The 17,321-nt window shown below is 35.4% G+C and overlaps 2 long non-coding RNA genes across 2 annotated transcripts in view; one reads left to right on the top strand and one right to left on the bottom strand.

Moving 5' to 3' along the window:
- The window catches only part of LOC141578351 (uncharacterized), a 40,474-nt gene that overhangs the window by 1,985 nt on the left and 21,168 nt on the right, over positions 1-17,321 (top strand). The gene's annotated exons all lie outside the window — the stretch shown is intronic.
- Positions 2,080-16,792, bottom strand: LOC141578352 (uncharacterized). Its single transcript, XR_012508587.1, has 3 exons — positions 11,467-16,792; positions 3,647-3,740; positions 2,080-2,315 (listed from the first exon to the last, which is right to left on the bottom strand). It is a non-coding gene; the product is annotated as an uncharacterized LOC141578352 (long non-coding RNA).

Here is a 17,321-nt window from a genome sequence, read left to right as displayed (position 1 = left end):
AGGTCAGGATCCTAAAACCTGAACGGTAAGTAGATTTAAACTTTGCAAATTGGAAAATAAAGAATATTTATGATCTAAAAGACTTGAAACAAGAGAGAGAAAATGATAATTTAGAAGAACAAACGGTGGCCAACAAGGCTTAAGCTAAGAGAGCAAAGGGGATAATAGTGTATGATGGAGCTGAGAAGGCAGGTAGGCACGAGACTGTTAAGGGGTTGTAAACCATATTAACTGTTTGGTCTTTATTCTGAGAGCAATGGCAAGCCAATGAAAAGTTTTAACTGGGGAGTAGTAAGGGTGAGAGGGTAATGGGAGAGAGCATCTGAACAGAATGTAGAGTTGGATGGGAGGAGGACAAAGCGAATTTAGGTAAATTAGATACAAGGCATTTTGTAGGCCAGCCACGAGATGGTGGTAGGCTGGTCTACAGGGCTGGTAATAAAGATATAGAAAAAGGAATAGATTTCAGAGCTTATATAATTTGGTGACAGATTGGATGTGGCAAGGTTGAAGTAAAGGTAGATTTCAAGGATGAATTCAGGCTCTTGGTTTACATAACTTAGTAGATGTTAGTTCCATTCTCTGTGGCAGGAAACAGTCAAGGTTTGGAGGGGAAGATCATAATTTTGGTTTTCAACATATTGAATTTGCAGTGCATTTGAGACTAGTTGGTAGACACATGAAATCAGCTGTTGGCTATATACATGTGTAACCCAAAGAAAGGTGTCAGCTAGAGAGATAAATTTGTGAGTCATCTGAATTTATGTGCTGATTGAAGTTGTGAGTATAAATGAGATTACCAAGTAAGAGATATAAATGAGAAGATGAAAGGACCAGTGACTCGGCAGAGGAGAAACAACATTTAATGGTCAAGTAGAAGAAAATGTGTTTTTTAACGAGAAGGAGAAGTGATAGGAAGTAGGAAAGCAGTAGTATATCTAAAAAATCGTGGAAAATAGTATTACACGGAAAGAATGGCCCAGTAATGTTGAATGCTTTCACAAGGTCATCTGAAATATTTTATTCTGAGCCAGAAAGGAAAAGGAAAATAATTTATGACTGCCTACCCTCCTGCCACAAAGAACTGAGGTGGATAAATTCCTGTTTCCTTATAACTTACAAAAGTTAAGGGGGGTGGGGACAGAGAGCGAATGAATCTAGCTCATTTCTGAATAATTGTTACCCTAGTGGACCAATTTGCCTTCCACTATTCCCAGCTTGATCACCATTAGATTGTCCGATAAAGACAGTGCTTACATTAATAATTCAATGTCTAATATATTTACCCAAAGATCATTCATGCTATTTAAAATAAATTTTTTATTATATTTGCAAAACACATTGAAAACCTGCTGTTGTTAATTTCTCAATCACACAGCCATTTCAAGATGAGAACTTTTAAGCAAAGAAAACTTTTGCAAGGCTTTTAAAATTTGCGTCAGTTTGGAAAGTCAGTTTGTATCCTCGAAGTAATTAAAAACTCTTTCCAAACTTGGTTTTAACAAAGTATTTATCTTTGATTCATTAAAATTGGCAGAAACATCTTGTAATTTAAGGGAAAAAATTAAAATATACACATTTGATATTGTAGTGATTAAGCAAGAGAATGACTAGATCTTGAGAATCTCATAGAGAGATGGTCCAGAAGAGGAGAAACTGGAAAGTGGTATACTAGATAGGATGCTATTGCAGTAGTCCAGATGAAAAATACTTAACTGTTCTGGGCAGCTAGAATGGGAGGTAGGACTGGGGAAAATGACTGTTTCTGGAAATAGGTAGAGAGATTGAAATGGTGCTGTGACTGAGTGAGAGTAGAAGCACAGATTTGAGATTCAGCAAATGTTAATTTAGCACTATTCCCCATATGATATTTTCCACAAAATGTGGAAGAAGAAACCCAAACAGATGCAACAATCTGCCCCCAAACACTTGTTTAATAAGTTGTAGACCTGGAATTTCTACTTGAAATTTCTGACTTCAAATGCAAAGCTTTTTATAATACAAGGCCATAACAAATTCAAAAAAGGTAAAACAAGTAATAAAATTTTTTTGACAGTACAATACCATAAAATACATTTGAGTAAGAAACAAAATGAGGCAGAACTCTATGTCAGATATAAAAGTAGCTTCCTCTCATGGCACCCTTCCTGTAAGGGACTACCTCTGATGGCAGATGAAGAGAGTGAGAAGGCTTCATCACGTGCTGGTGCTGTGGTCTCAGTGACCACACTGAAGAAGCATGCTCTCCCAGCTGAATCAGTGTAGGTCATTGTGTTCACACTTGCTCGATCATGGTCCCAGAGTGAGCTTCCACCCTGAATGAATGAGGTAGTGATCAAAGATCAAATTATGCCCAAGCCTGCAATGTTCTTACCAAAAAATTTCAGGGGGAAGAAACCAAAATTTACCATTTTCTTTTTTTTAAGCTGAGGGGAAAAAAGGCTGTCAAGGGAAAGGATGGACATCTTGCAAAGAAGTAGAAAATGAGGCCTTAAAGACATTGTTTATACAGCCCCCAACCCCCAAAAATCAGCTCTTATTTCATTTGGGATCACAGAAGACTTGGATATATTTTATATTTTCTTTTCAGAAGTGTAAAAAAATACTTAAAAGTGCATATATAGACTGAACATAGATTTATTGCCAATGACTTTTGTAAGGCGGGTGGATTGAGGCTGCTAATGTAAGTTTATGAGTACAGCTGGTCCATTTAACGGCAGGTTTATAGGCACACCTCAAGAACTGCCCCATGTCTGTGGAAGGTATGGTATCAAACAAACTCTGTTGGACATATGGGCCCATCTATGGGTAACGTACTATAAACGAACCCATAACTACTGCAGCTGTGATCATAAACCTTTTTCGAAAACAACTAGAAAAATCTGACTTAGAAATGTTTGCTGTGTTTCCAAATGAGAAGATGGAACATACAAAATGAGAGCCAATGCAGTGGCTTGGATGAAAATATCACAGACTCAGGTTAAACCAACAAAACTGACTTCACTCTCACTCTGCGTTATTTTCATAAATCTCAATTGAAGGATCAATGGCAATTAATTTTCTGCTTTTAAAATTCTAAGTGCTTGAGACCACTGGTATTCCACTAAACCCCTGGTGTTCCTCAAATAAGTCACCAGGATGTTGGTACTTACCTATGATGTTGATGTAGTGTTTTATTACCCAGGCATACCTTGAAAGATTTGTCTCCCATGTAATGAAGATACATTTCAAAGTTGAGACTTTTCATCTGTTAAGAGGGTATTTTGCCTTTCCTCTGACATTTTGAAATATTTATTTGCAAAACCATTTTATGGAAAGAAGCACCAGTGGGCTAGCTAAGTGCATTGTAAAAACTTATAGAAATACTACAACTGGATTTTTTTAAACTAAATATTGGCACATGGATGCAAGATTTTCTCTGTCCTGAGACCTGTCAAAGGACCACACCGAGGTAGTAAGAAAGCAAGGGATGCATTTAGTTCATAGTAAATATAGCTGCCCTCTAAACCTCCTTGAAGCTTTATAAATTTTCCATCTTCATGGTGTCTAAAGTTAGGGTTTGCAAAGCAGGTGTTGCGGACTGGTCAGCAGAATGCACAATGATTTCATATAAAGAAAGGGCATAAGGAAGAGTATTATTACTTACTTGTGAGATAACAACAAAAGACACACTGCTTCCCCTTCTTCTGAGCTATGTTGACCAATCTTACATGGTGATATAGCTGTTTCTTTTCTGTTACCTGTTAAAGAATATTTTTAAATGTTTATAGAAACCGTTTAGATTTTATCTACTATTATTTGAAAAAAAAATGGTAATAGGAAAAACAACTGTGTAAGGGGGTAGCCTTATTCTGAGACTAACCTTGTCTATTTTTTTTTCCCTACAAGTTACTAAATCTATTGAATCTGCTTAGGTGCATTTTGAGTTGCACTGAGAACGTTTTGTGGTTGAGTAATAGCACTTTCACTACGGGAATCTGTCACTGACTTTATAGTGTCCTACAGGGAGCAAGTGGGAATCATTCCTTTTTTAAAGGAGGAATATTTCTTACATTAGACCTAAATTCTTTATATTTACCTCTCCAGTTGGTTGCTGGACTTGTAGAATAGTGAATAAAAAGGCTTTTAAATTTTAAATTATTGTATCATTTAGTCAGTTAATAGAATATTTCTGAAGGCTGATTTCATATCCTCAATGTTATTGTAGAAAATGACATTCTTGAACAGAATAAATGGGTATAGCTAAACTTCCCATTTTCTCTAGATGACTTTTTTTTTTCATGTTTAACATGAGGGATTACAAATTGAGGAGTACATTAATATACATCAGTTGGAGATACAGTCAGCCCTCCGTATCCCTGGGTTCCATATCTGGGGATTCAGCCAACCCTCGATCAGTCCTGTGCTGCATCATTTTATTTAAAGGACTTGAGCATCCTTGGTTTTGGAATCCATGAGAAGGTGGCGGGGGTAGGTGAGGAAGTGTGTGTGTGGTGAATCGTCCTGTAACTAATCTCCTGCAGATTGGGAAGGACGACTGTAATTGAAATTCTCAGTAAGAGCTATATAATTTCAAGATGACTTTCAAAACATCCAAAGAAAATGTAGATAACTGTCTAATTACATGTTTTGAAAGGATTACCCACTTAAAAATATGGAGTCCAAGCAGTCATCATATTTAAAATTGACTCTAGTAAAGTCAATCATTTGAATAAGATTTTTTTAAAAAAGTAACTTACAGAGGTTTAAACATTTTAAATTACTTTGTCATATTTTATCTCATTTACTGCTCATAATAATCCTTTGAGGTGGGCAGTTCAGGTACCATTTCCCCATTTTATAAATGGAGAAACTAAGGCTCAACAAGGTTAATTGTCCCCCATAAGTTTTACAGCTGGTTAGAGTTCTACCTTGACATTGAACATATCTTAGATTCCCAATAAGGCAATAATTAAAATTCACATGTCACCTAACTAGAGGATGGTCAAAGAAATCCAATTACACTCACACTTTTGATGATTCTATTGCTATTACAATGGAATGCTAAAAAGAGAGATCCTATGTGAAATAGAACACAAAACAGGTATGTTCATTGTAAGAGGGCTATTGGAAAATTTTGCCATTTAAAATACTGGCTTGGGAGGGCAGAGATAGGTCATGCTCTGACAGCTGAAGGGTGGGGCAGACTGAGCACATAGGTGGCTGGGTATGCGATATCAAGATGACAGGGACCAAAACACAAACATTACCATTTGACTGGAACCAATCCTCTGTGGGTATCTAAATGAACCAGAGCAACTATGGGAAATAACACTAAGACATCATTCTTTAATTTTTTTATATTCTTGTATTATTAAATATATAAAATGATGACTCCTCATATTAGCAAAGTTGGGCAGGAAATGGAAGCAGAAACCACATCAGAAGGAGCTATTTTATTCAGCTACCACATCTGTTCAAGTACAAGTGGGCATTCCAAAAACTTTTGTGCTTATTTAATCATGCCAGATATTCTCTGTTGGAGAGGAGGTCAGCAGACCACCTCACAAAATAATACCTAATTATCTGAGAGCTTAATCCATTTCAATTTTTAGATTGGTGATAACAACATTATTCTATTTAATATTCCTCCAAGTTTTGTAGTTTATAGCTAAATTATTTTAAATATAATAATATTGGTTGGTTCTTTTCCATTTGATAGTATCTGGAGAAAATAATGTTAAATAATTTTTTATATGTATATATACATTCCATGATAAGAATTTTGAGCTTAATTTTTGGAAATAGAGAACCATAAAAAATCTTGCTTTATTCAACTTACTTTGCACTATTTTTTCCTTGCCTGCCTTCTATTACATTGATCGTTTTCTTTATTCCTTTTTCTTCTCATCAGTTTGAAAATTTTATAATCTCATTCTACTGTATTTGCGATCAGTCTTAAAATGTAACATGCACATCATTCTTAACACAATCTAAGGTTCTTAGAAATTCTGACTTTCCTCCTAGCCAGGAAGGGATCCTTGGAGCACTTTTATTCCAATGCATCTCCTATATGTAAAAGTAATCCAGTATTTTACTTCTACCTCATTTTTATGCTCAAAAATTAATCATCTCAAAAATATACAGCCAATATTACTTTGAATTACTCACCTGTTAAATAGTTTCATTTCACACCATTGCTTCTTCTGTTCTACATGTTCCTTCTGGATTCAATTTCCTTCTTAAAATGCACTTTTAAAGAGTTTTATTCAGTGAACATTCTTGTAAATGATAAATTCCCTCATAGTTTTTGTCTCAATGTGCCTTTAAACCCTCTGTCTTGAAAAAACTTATTTTATGTTTATTTGTAGTTATTTTCATTCAGTACAAGCTTTCTATTCCGTTTTCTTCTGACTTCTTTGCCACTCCAGGAGTCCTCTGTTAATGTAATCAAATTCCTTTGAAGGTGATGGGGTTTTTTCCGTCTTTTTAAGAAGATATTTTCTTTATTTGTGATATGCTGTAATTTTGCTACTATTTAAGTATGGAGTTATTTTTATTTATTATGCTTGGAATTCATAATATTTCTTTAAGGTTCAAGTTTTCATTAATTTAGGAAAATTTGTCAGAAATTAAATCTTTAAATATTGTCTTTCTCCTGTTCTGTTTTGTTCTCTTCATCTGGAATTTACAAATATATTGTATCTTCTCATTCTACGTTCCATGTTTCTTAATCTCATTTACATTTTCCAACTCTTAATCTCTATCTCTACTGTCCTGTGTCAAGTTCTTATTTCTCTCTTTTTAAAAATAAATATATCTATCTTCCAGTTTATCTGATTTTATTTTATTAGTATCTGTTATTTGATTCTTTTTCAAGTCTGCCAGGTTTTGTCCTCATGTAAGTTTCAACTGTTCCTTTCATGTTTTTAATCATTTTAAAAAATACTTATTTTGGATACTCAGATTGTTTCTGCTATTTATGTTTTTGAAGTCTGCTGTAAATCTGCTGATTACCATGCCTTCTGAATCTTATTCATGGAGGATTATATCCCTGTATATTTTATTGTTTTGAATTATAAATCCTAGATGTTCAGTTTTCATTTTATTCCCAGCATGCAGGAAAACCCATTTTTTGTGCATTTCAGCTATTTATTTAAGAGAAAGGTTTTATTTTATCCTGAATTTCTAGGTATCAGAGGTGGAAGGGCTTACAGGCTATTGTTTATATATATTGCTTCCTACAGGACCTTAAGCAAAATACATAAAAGTTAAGAAAACTGAATCTCAAGTTCTATCATATTTTTTATCTAGTTCTCAGCCTACTAGATTATGGAGATTATTATAGTCATTATTGAATTTCCAAGACAAAAAAAAAAAAAAAAGAATAAATTACCCCCAAAGTAAGAGTTTGCTCAGAGTTTAATGAAGCCTAGTCCTCACAGTTAAAGAAATAAATTGATCTAGTTATTTTTCAGGGTGATTTGAAAATTTCTATCTCTGCAAAAATTTCAATGCCATATTTTTGTTCATTGTTTTAATATAAATATTCCATTGGGTGTCATTTTACAATTCTGAATTAGGTCACCTTTCATATTATTACTGAATACTTATCCAGATCTTTGGGCTGTTTTGCTTCTTTTCTCATGCAAGCCATAATCATTCTAAATCACTTGAATTATTTCTTTAGAAGGAAAATATGTAAGATTCGTAGCTCTGTGTAATTTTCTATTTCATGATTTATCAATTTTCCCTTCCTCTGTAGTATATTTGAAGTAAGACTATGAGACTACAAAGTTGGCCCAGAAATGAGGGATTTGATTGTTTCCTGCCTCTTTTACATCAAAAAATATATTTTATTTCAAGGGGAAAAAGTTTAGAAGGTTTTCTATAGTAGAATGACTAATTTAATATACTCCTGGGTAGTAGTAATATTCATGCCAAGAAATTATGAAAATTTTATAATCTATGGTCTTTGCTCTGGTGGCCCTTCACTGAGTAACAGAATAATGTTGGAATCACATGAAACATATGGTCTATGAATTAGTGTAAGTGTGTGCAGTATGAAAATACATGTGTTAGGTATATGTATGTGAATGCACAAATAGGAGTAACTACTAATAATACAATTATGATTTAAACTATCAATATAAATCACAGAAATGTTCATAAAATAAATATTCATATAATTTAGATTTATATATAAAGTGATTGATTTTATATGTAAATGGCTATATAGAGAAAAATTATTCATTTTTGTATATACTTATCCAACCTAAATATTCTGAGTTAATTTGTACTTTAAATACAAATTAAAAGAAACTTCGTGAAAATTAAATATCAAAAGATTTATTACTACTGTACCGGTCTTAGCTAGTTTTTAAAAAAGTGTCAAAAATTTAGTATTCCCATCAGTCCTGCTAAGCTTTGGGGGAGCTATTTGGATTTAGAAATAAATAAACAGCAGCAACAACAAAAAGAAAGAGATTCAAATTGGTATAGCAGAAAAACAAGGGACAAAAATTAATAGCATGATTTTGATTTTTTAAAACAGACAATTGAATGAGAGAATCTAGTTTTCAAGTCTCAACAGTCTCGCCTTAAAAATTAGGAAAGAGCCCCTTTTCTGAGCTTTTGGCTTGATGAAGATTCCTAGGCTTGGGAAGAGTAGAAAGATCCAACCAGCACAATGTGGTTGGAGGGATGTCTCCCACTTCAGGTCTGGTGCATAAAATTATCTTTCTTGATCCTCTACTCTCTTTCTTCTCTGTTCTACTAGCCAGATGCAAATGTGACCAGGATTCATGAAATAGAAGAATCCAGAGTCCTTGAAGAACCACACAGAAAGCTCCCCACTTACCAGGATATCCACTTTGGATGTACTAGAGTAAGAAATAGTTTGATAGGTATAAGCCACTGAGATTTGAGAATTTGTTATATTAGCTTGAATTATATAACAAACAAAAATAGGTTAAAATAAATATCCCAAATCTATCTGGCTAGCTAACAGAGAAAGTTATTTGAAAAATAGCAAATTACAAGTTGCACACATAAAATCATTTATTTTAATAATTTCTTAGCTCTTGTTTATAGCTGAGATGGAAAATATCCACTAAATATCCTTGGCTTTGAGGAATAATGGGCCTCCTAGACCAAAATTTTAAGGTAGAAAAACTGAGCAAGTTAATCTAGAAAATAGCAGGTGCTCAATACCTATTTGTTGAATAAACTGTCCAGTAACTGAACCTAACCTTGGTATGACTTAATAGTCCATATATAGTATACAACTGTTGATTGCCAGTTCATTGGCCATTTTCATCATCTTTCTTACCAATGCAACCCTGGTTTTGTTCTGCTTTGTTTTGTTTTCAGATATTTGGCAGTACTGCATGACATTACACAATGTATTAGTTATCTCTTGCTGCATAAAAATTACCCCAAACCAAGCAGATTATAGCAACAAACATTCATTATCTCACACAGTTTCTGAACTTTGCTGGTGGCTCTGACTTAGGTGACTTGTGAGGTTGCAGTCAAGAGGTTGCTGGTTCATCTGGATGTTCATCTGGGACTGGAGGATCTATTTTCAAGCTCTGGGGTGTCTGGCAGACTTTAGTCCTTCATCACCTGAACCCCTTCTCCATAGGGCTGCCTAAGTGTTCTCATGGTATGGTGGCTGGCTTCCCTCACAGCAAGTATTGGGGTGAGGGGGGGGGGCGGAGAGAATCCCAAGAGGGACGCCTCAGTCTTTCAGATCCTAATCTCAGAAGTGACGTACTTCCCTTCTGCCATATTTTTGGGCTGTATGGGCCCACCCTGGTAACACTGTGGGAGGAGAATACCCATGGGTCAAAATATGCCAAGGAGGCAGGCATCATTGGGGCTATCTTGAAGGCTGCCTACAATGTACATATTATAACTTCTATGACATTTATGAGTATAGATTAATTATAATTAGTGTTAAAAATATTAAGGGAAAACAAATGTTTATTATGTTATTACAAAGAAACAAATGTTCACTGTTAAGCAAAGTTTTTGAGTAATAAAGATGTGTGTTAAACAGAGGAAGTCTCCTTGCAGTGCTTTTCCATTATTCCACTTGCCTTCATCTATTTTATTTTCTTTCATCCAGAGGCATATTACCCTCAAAAAATCTTCAACTGACAGAACATCTCAGAGAAAAAAATTTTTGAGGATACTTATAATTCAGTTCTAGGTTACTTGACATACAGGGTTATGTTTTAAGCTACTTTGCTCTTCCAGCTCTCTTAACACAGGGTTTACAAATGGTAAGAACTCAGTAAATATTGGTTGATTTAAAATTAATTTAATTCAAAGCAGTTCCATATATTTCCAGTATAAAAATGAAGAAAATCACATGGGCCTTTTTAAAATAAGATTTTAAAAATAGAACTGTTTTTCAATAAATCCATTGAATAATTGGAAATAAAGAAATCCAGACCCTAAGATACATAGCATGGCCCCATTTAAATGATGCTAAATTAGCTAGAAGTTTGGTACTGTAGCTCCCTAAGGACTTTCAAAGATTTTTGGCCTGAATACAAGGCTCACAAAATACTATTAGCTGGGGACCAAGGGCATGTTTTCCAAAGGGCTGCCTGGTTCCCTATTCATGTAAAACTTTGTTTATCAAGAAGCTTCATAGATACATTGTCCTACTTCATCCACCTTTCTAGCATCTAATGACAGAGTGATCTACCTAAATTTTAGTCTTAGTTTACATAATTCTAAGAATTCCTTAAATAGCCCCCTTAGATATATTAAACTATATTTTGCATTAACCAAACACAGTCCAGAATACCACATTCTATATACAGAACATCTTTATGGTAAAAGCTTGAACCAAACTGAGCCATTTATGTCCAGTTTCTTAGTGTAACTAATAAAGGCACACACAGCAGTCAAAATATTCTTTTATCACCACAGTCATCTGTAAGCTTTTATTCTATAATATGGACCAATCTATTAATTTATTTTAACATTTATCCTGAAGAAACAAATGTAAAACAACAGCATTATTAGTGTGCATTTTGGTTTATCAGAGATATTTTTGACAGAGGAGTAATTTGTTGCTTACAGGTGGATCCCTTGCTTCCTAAAAATCTTCCATCCTTTTTTTTTAAAGGTGCATGTAGTATAGTTTCACCAAGTAATGAATTTCATTGTGGAATACTTTGATAGAACCTTGCTACAGAAAAAAGTCCTAGCTAGCAGCTTTAAAAATTTTTGTATATCACAGTTTATTTTTACGTTATGCCACATAGTTATTGTGATCAACATGTAATTTGTGTTTTTATTAACATGATTAATATTTTTCCATATTTTATCAAGTCCAGACTCATTCTGCTCACCCTATGACAGGCCAATAAATTAGGAGACGAGATGTTGCGGCAAGGAATGAAGACTTTTTTTGGAAAGCCAGCAGACCAAGAAGATGGCAGACTAATGTCTGGAGAACCATCTTACCCAAATCAGAATTCAGGCTCCTTTTATACTAAAGAGGAGAGGGTGTGTGGTTGGTTGTTGTAAACTTCTTGGTGTCAGACTCTGTTCTTACAGCTGTCCACGTAGGTCAGGTCATGATGTCCCTGTAAACCTCCAACAAGACAAATGTTATTCTCTGTTCTGCAATTTTTTATCTTTATATGAATGGGAGAGTGTTCTACCCTTAAAGGTCAGAGCCTTGAGGATAGGCTATCCTGTATATTTCCGGCTATAGGCAACATTCTTTTACAAAAGGTATAGAACCAGCATGACTAAGCACAGGAAACAGAGCACGGGGTTAGAGCCAAAAGATCAGATCTAATATGGAGTCAGATTTTTTCTTTCCTATTTACACATACATAACATACAACTGTTGATTGCCAGCTCAATGGCCATTTTCATCATCTTTCTTACCAATGAAACCATGATTTTGTTTTACTTTGTTTTGTTTTCAGATATTTGGCAGTACTGCACTCAGGAAAGTTGGGCCCCGTGTCCAAATCTAGGGGATAAACCATGACTATTTGAAGCCAATCCTTACAATTCATTTTCCTTTGTCAGTGAATGTTTATGGGTGAACATGTGATTCATTTCTGGCTAATGAGATACGAGGGTAAGTATGTCATAGGATTTCTGGGAAAATGCTTCCTCCCTGATAACAAGAGAGATATGCAAGGAATAACTTCCTTTTTATTCTTGTCTTTGGATGTTATACTGAAAAGAAGTTATGATTGAAGCTGCTGTAGCCAAATTATGACCAGAGAGAGGAAGCCAAATTCTCCCCTAACACCCTGATCTTGTTAGGCTGCTGAATTAAATCAACCACGAAACCATGTTCTTCTCGAATTCTTGTTATGTGAGATATGCAGAAACTTCATTTGACCTTTACTTAAATATTTCATTGTTTGCATCTGAAAACATCTTCATTGATGTACCATATTGTTAACATTTTTTATCTACTATTTAAGGGGCTAGTTTTATGCAGCTAATTTATTAATTGATACTCCTATTGGTGGCATTTTGGTTTGTTTTCATACTTGTTAATAATGGCAACTGTGAATAATGTTTGATATTCTTTTAAGATTTTTCTGTGTTTTTATTTTTGTAAAGTAGGCATATCATCTCCATTTTACTGATGCCAAAAGAGAGGCTTACAGGGCAACTACATCAAGGTTACACAGCTGGTAAATAACAGAGCTGAGACTGGATTCTTGATGTAAATATTTAAGTTTAAGGACTGTGCTCTTAGCTACTGCACTACATTGTCTCACTTGCAGGCCATGGTAATGCGCAGCAGTGTTTCATCACTCCAGGTCTTTGTGTTCTTAACTTGTTTCTCTTAGGTATCACTTTTAGACTTCTAAATTTTCTTCTCCTGTGTTATTAAGAAAATTTTCAAACATGCAGCAAAGCCACCATAACTTTGTAGAGAACACCTATGTACCCACCATTCTACCATTAACATTTTACTATACTGGTTTGATCGTGTATTTATCACATTTTACTATCCCCACTAATCATGTCTTTTAAATTTTCTCCTCCTTAATTTTTAGTCATTTTTTTAACATATACATAATTGTGCATGTCATTAACAATAGGTTTGATGGTCCCTTGAATGCTGATTTAGCTTTCTAAGCTCTGGTATTTCAGGTAGTTATTTGAGTAAGTGATAACTCTCCTTTAATACTGTTTTGCTACAGGTTAAAATAATTGTGCACTACTAGCGTTATACTAATAAATTAAAATAATCATTATGAGAACCAGTTCTGGTCTGAACCTGTTTGATTCAGTCTCGGGAGGGGGTATGTGATTCTGCTCTAACAGACTACGCTTGTTTCGTCTTGCATTTCCAAAGACATTTACACAATGGTGAATGATGATATCATTAAGTAATCATTGAATTAGACAAATGGCTTATTTATTCTTATAATGTTCTTGAAATAATTCTGATTCAGAGTGCTCATGCGTGTCTTTTCTAATTTGAAGGGTTTGAAGAGGTTGCTCTCTCATTCACCAAAAAGGGAAAGCTCTGTGTGTGTGTGTGTGTGTGTGTGTTTCTGTGTGAGAGTGTGTGGGTGCTTGTGAGTGAAGCCACAGCCCTCTGTCGGAGCTCCCCTGTGCCCTGTGCCATGTGTTTCTATTTCTGAACCTCTGGCCAGACTCACTTAGGCCAACAGAATAATTCAGCAAAGTTCTTTAATTCAGATCTAATAGTCCAACTGGGAATTATAAAAGAAACCAGGTTTGGGCCTCCGAACTCTCCTTTCTATTTCCACAGCTCCTAGCTCTTTAGCTGATTATAGCTAAATGCCTTCAATAGGCAAGTAGTGATATTTTTAAAACTTATTTTTATCCTGTTTTCTTCAGATGAGCAAAAGCAATAGGGTTCTTTTGGGAGGAAGGGGCTTAAATATTCCATATAATAAAGAAAAATGAATATATATCCCAACTATTTGATGCACAAGATACTATTATCTGGCTTTTCACTTAGTATTTGCTGTCTTTAAAAAACAATTAAAATGTTTAATTAACATTGTTTAATTGTTTTGTGGTTTCTTTAGTTAGTATTAATGCATTTCTTTGTGTACTTTTTGTCTACATAGTAGAAGTATTTTCTTACCATTCTCTTTCCTTAGAATGCATTTGCTGGCCAATTGCTTGGTTATCATTCATTTCTCATTCTCTTTAAACAAATCACTATTGAAGTCTTTTTTTGTGCCAGACAGTCTGGGAAACAGATGAAATGACCACAGAGCCTGTCTTCAAGCAGCTTATATCTCATACTATGCATAACTCCCTTCTAGTTTATCTTCACCTTTTATCTAATTAGTAAAATATATTTGTTAGGAACATATGTTTCCAAAGTTATGGCTTCCTGTTCTTTTTCTCTTCCACCATTGGATGTATTTTGTTTCCTCTCAACAATTTGATCCCTGTGTGGAAATGGGATTTATGTATTACTTTCTACTTTAAATACTGAACAGTTGAATATTCCAAGGAACAAGACCCAACTTGCCATAAGGCTTGCGAACAAAGAGTGAAAGAAACATTTTGGTAAAGAGAGGTTTTAAAGCAGTGTTGCTACGGTGCTTTAAAACCTTCATGAAGAATGGATTCTGAGATGGTCACACGTGATCAAGGCCTAATAAAAATGCTAACTCTGCTAAGAAATGAAAGATATGTATTATTATGAATGTCCATAGTGTCATCCAAATTTTCTTTACTCCAGAGAATTGATTCTGCCTAGTGTCATGGAGGAAGCATATTTGTAGTTGGTCAGAAATAGATTTGACTGTGAGTTCCTCTGTCTTCTCCTGTCACCTCTCTGAGCCCCTGCATTTATCTTGGAGAAGTTCATCTCCCGTTCTATCAGGCCTGCTTCCTTCTCTGCCTTCAGATGTCTGTTCACACATCTCTTCTTCAGTCGGGTCTCTCCTCCATCTACTCTTAAATGGTCCTTGCTCTGCCCCGTCTGTCCCCAGCCCACGCCTGTGATTCTATATCTCACTGGTAAGTACTCAGGTGCATAAGCACGGTGATGTGAGAGTCACAGGAAGGGGAATCACTAGGCTTGTTATTTGTCTGTCTCTCCCACTGGAATGTGACCTCTGTGAACTCAGAGGCCTTGATTTTCCCATTCACCGCAGCATCCCCGGGATCCACCGACAGTAGTGCCTGGCACAGAGAAACAGAGCCATTATTTCTGTTGTTATTTTTAACTCCATGCTCAGGAATACACTCTGCTCTCCTGCTTTACAGAACAGTACAGTACGTGGGCTTCTCATATTTTATCACAGGGCGGACTCAGAGCCACGTGGTAACACACACTACACTGCCATTGGATTTAGACAATTGTTTTGTTAGGTTTAGTTGATTAACTCTTTCGCTGGGATGGAGCCAATGAGTATAATAGTCCTGGCAGGTGTTTATTAATATTACAACCTATTTCCTCTTGTTCGAGACTGCCAGCTTCCAAACAGGGAGACACCTGAGCCTTTTGTGTGCCACATGATGGTCTTGTATTTTTGTTCACAGGTGTTAAAACAGGGATAAGCAGATTTTATAATCTTGTGTAAACTTGTTTTCACAGCACATCTCGTGGTGGTTGGCCAGGAATTAAGTAGAACACCACTAGGGGCACAACATATTTCCATGTATTTCATCAGGCTGGTGGCCAGAGATCTTGTTTAAAGTGAGTGGTGGAGTGATAGAAGATAATATTTTGAAATATTCTAGGCCTTCTGCTTGCACCAGTTGCAGAAGGACAGATTCAGGATTTAGAATAATTTATATTCTTCATGATATTCAGCACAATTCATTAATGGAACCAGACTTAAGGCATTAAAAAGAAAGAAAGGAAGAAAGGAAGAAAGGAAGAAAGAAAGAAAGAAAGAAACAAACAAACAAACAAACAACAAACAAACAAACAAACAAACAAACCTACCCTACAATCAGATATCCTAGTCCCATCTTCAGTTTTCTGTAAGAAATTATCTTTTAGACTACTTATTTTATACAGTTTACACGATATTTTCAGCGATTGATAGAAAATTCACATTGATATGTTTGCTTCAGTTTTGTTGCCTCATTTCTTTCAAAATGAGAGATACAGCAGCACATACAGCTGATTTTTCAATGTTAAAATAAAATTTTGAATTATTTTTATAATCCTGTACTCATTTTTTACAAAACTCGAAAGCTTGATGTAGCATAGACAAGACAAAAGATGAGAAATACTGATTTATAGAAACTTCGTCATCTTTTCTGCATTATTCTAGGTACTATCTTGTATGTATGTATATCACATATATACAGTTGACTCTTGAACAACACAGGGGTTAGGGCCACCGACCCCAACACAGTAAAAAATCTGAGTACTGCTATCTCTGCCTCAAAAACGAAGGAACTGGTAAATAACTTCCTAGACGGAAGCTGAAACAGTTTGGGTAGAATCAGGGCTCAAACACTAGCTCTTTTGATTCCATATATTGTGATCTCTAATTGAACACAAACTTCTCCCCACACTTAGTTAATTTAAAGATCTGTAAAATGAAAATACAGGTACTGTATTTATCCAAAACAATCCATGTGTAAGTGGGCCCACAATTCAAATCCATGTTGTTCAAGGATTAGCTGTGTATTACCATATCTTCACCATCATCTAGTACAATACATTGCAAACGAGTAACTTGAATCTCAGAGAGCTATAGTAAGTTGCTCAGTCACACAGCTAATAAATTGCAGCACCAGGACACGAACATCCTGTGTGACTCTCGGATACCTGCCATATCCACCACATGGGGATGCTTCTCACAAGATTAAAACCTCAAAATTTCTCCAAAGAAAGCATTTGAATATAGTTGCTAAAACATATGAGAGCAAGCCAAATTTATGTCATAATATGAGGTTCAAAATGAAATACTGAAAAATGTTTAAGTGAATAGTTTGTGGAGCCGAAGTGAATAGTTTGTGGAGCCAAAGTGAGAAGTTTCAGTGAGTACAGGCAAGGCTGAGACAACTTGATGCCTAATGATGATGGTTGTATTACTAGCAATTTTGTAATTTCTTTGGAACTGCATCAAATTACAATTTGAAAATGGACTCCAAGCTTTGGTCTCTTTGCGTGAATCTAGAGAAATCTTGGATGCACAAGAGAAAGCTCTGGCTTAGAGGCGTCACCAGGAAGAGCCTGTGAAGGGAAGAATGCACTCTCCCCTTTTCTCATCGTCCATCAGTGTTCTGGTGTTTGGGGAGCACAGGACCTGGGACAGAGCAAATCAGCCAATAGTAGCAATAGCAGTGTGTGTGGGGGGGTTACTTCCCTGCTATTAGTCTCT

Source organism: Camelus bactrianus, chromosome 8 (assembly GCF_048773025.1).
Source record: "Camelus bactrianus isolate YW-2024 breed Bactrian camel chromosome 8, ASM4877302v1, whole genome shotgun sequence".
NCBI classification, from domain to species: domain Eukaryota; kingdom Metazoa; phylum Chordata; class Mammalia; order Artiodactyla; family Camelidae; genus Camelus; species Camelus bactrianus.
This window is presented reverse-complemented; position numbering and strand designations above follow the sequence as displayed.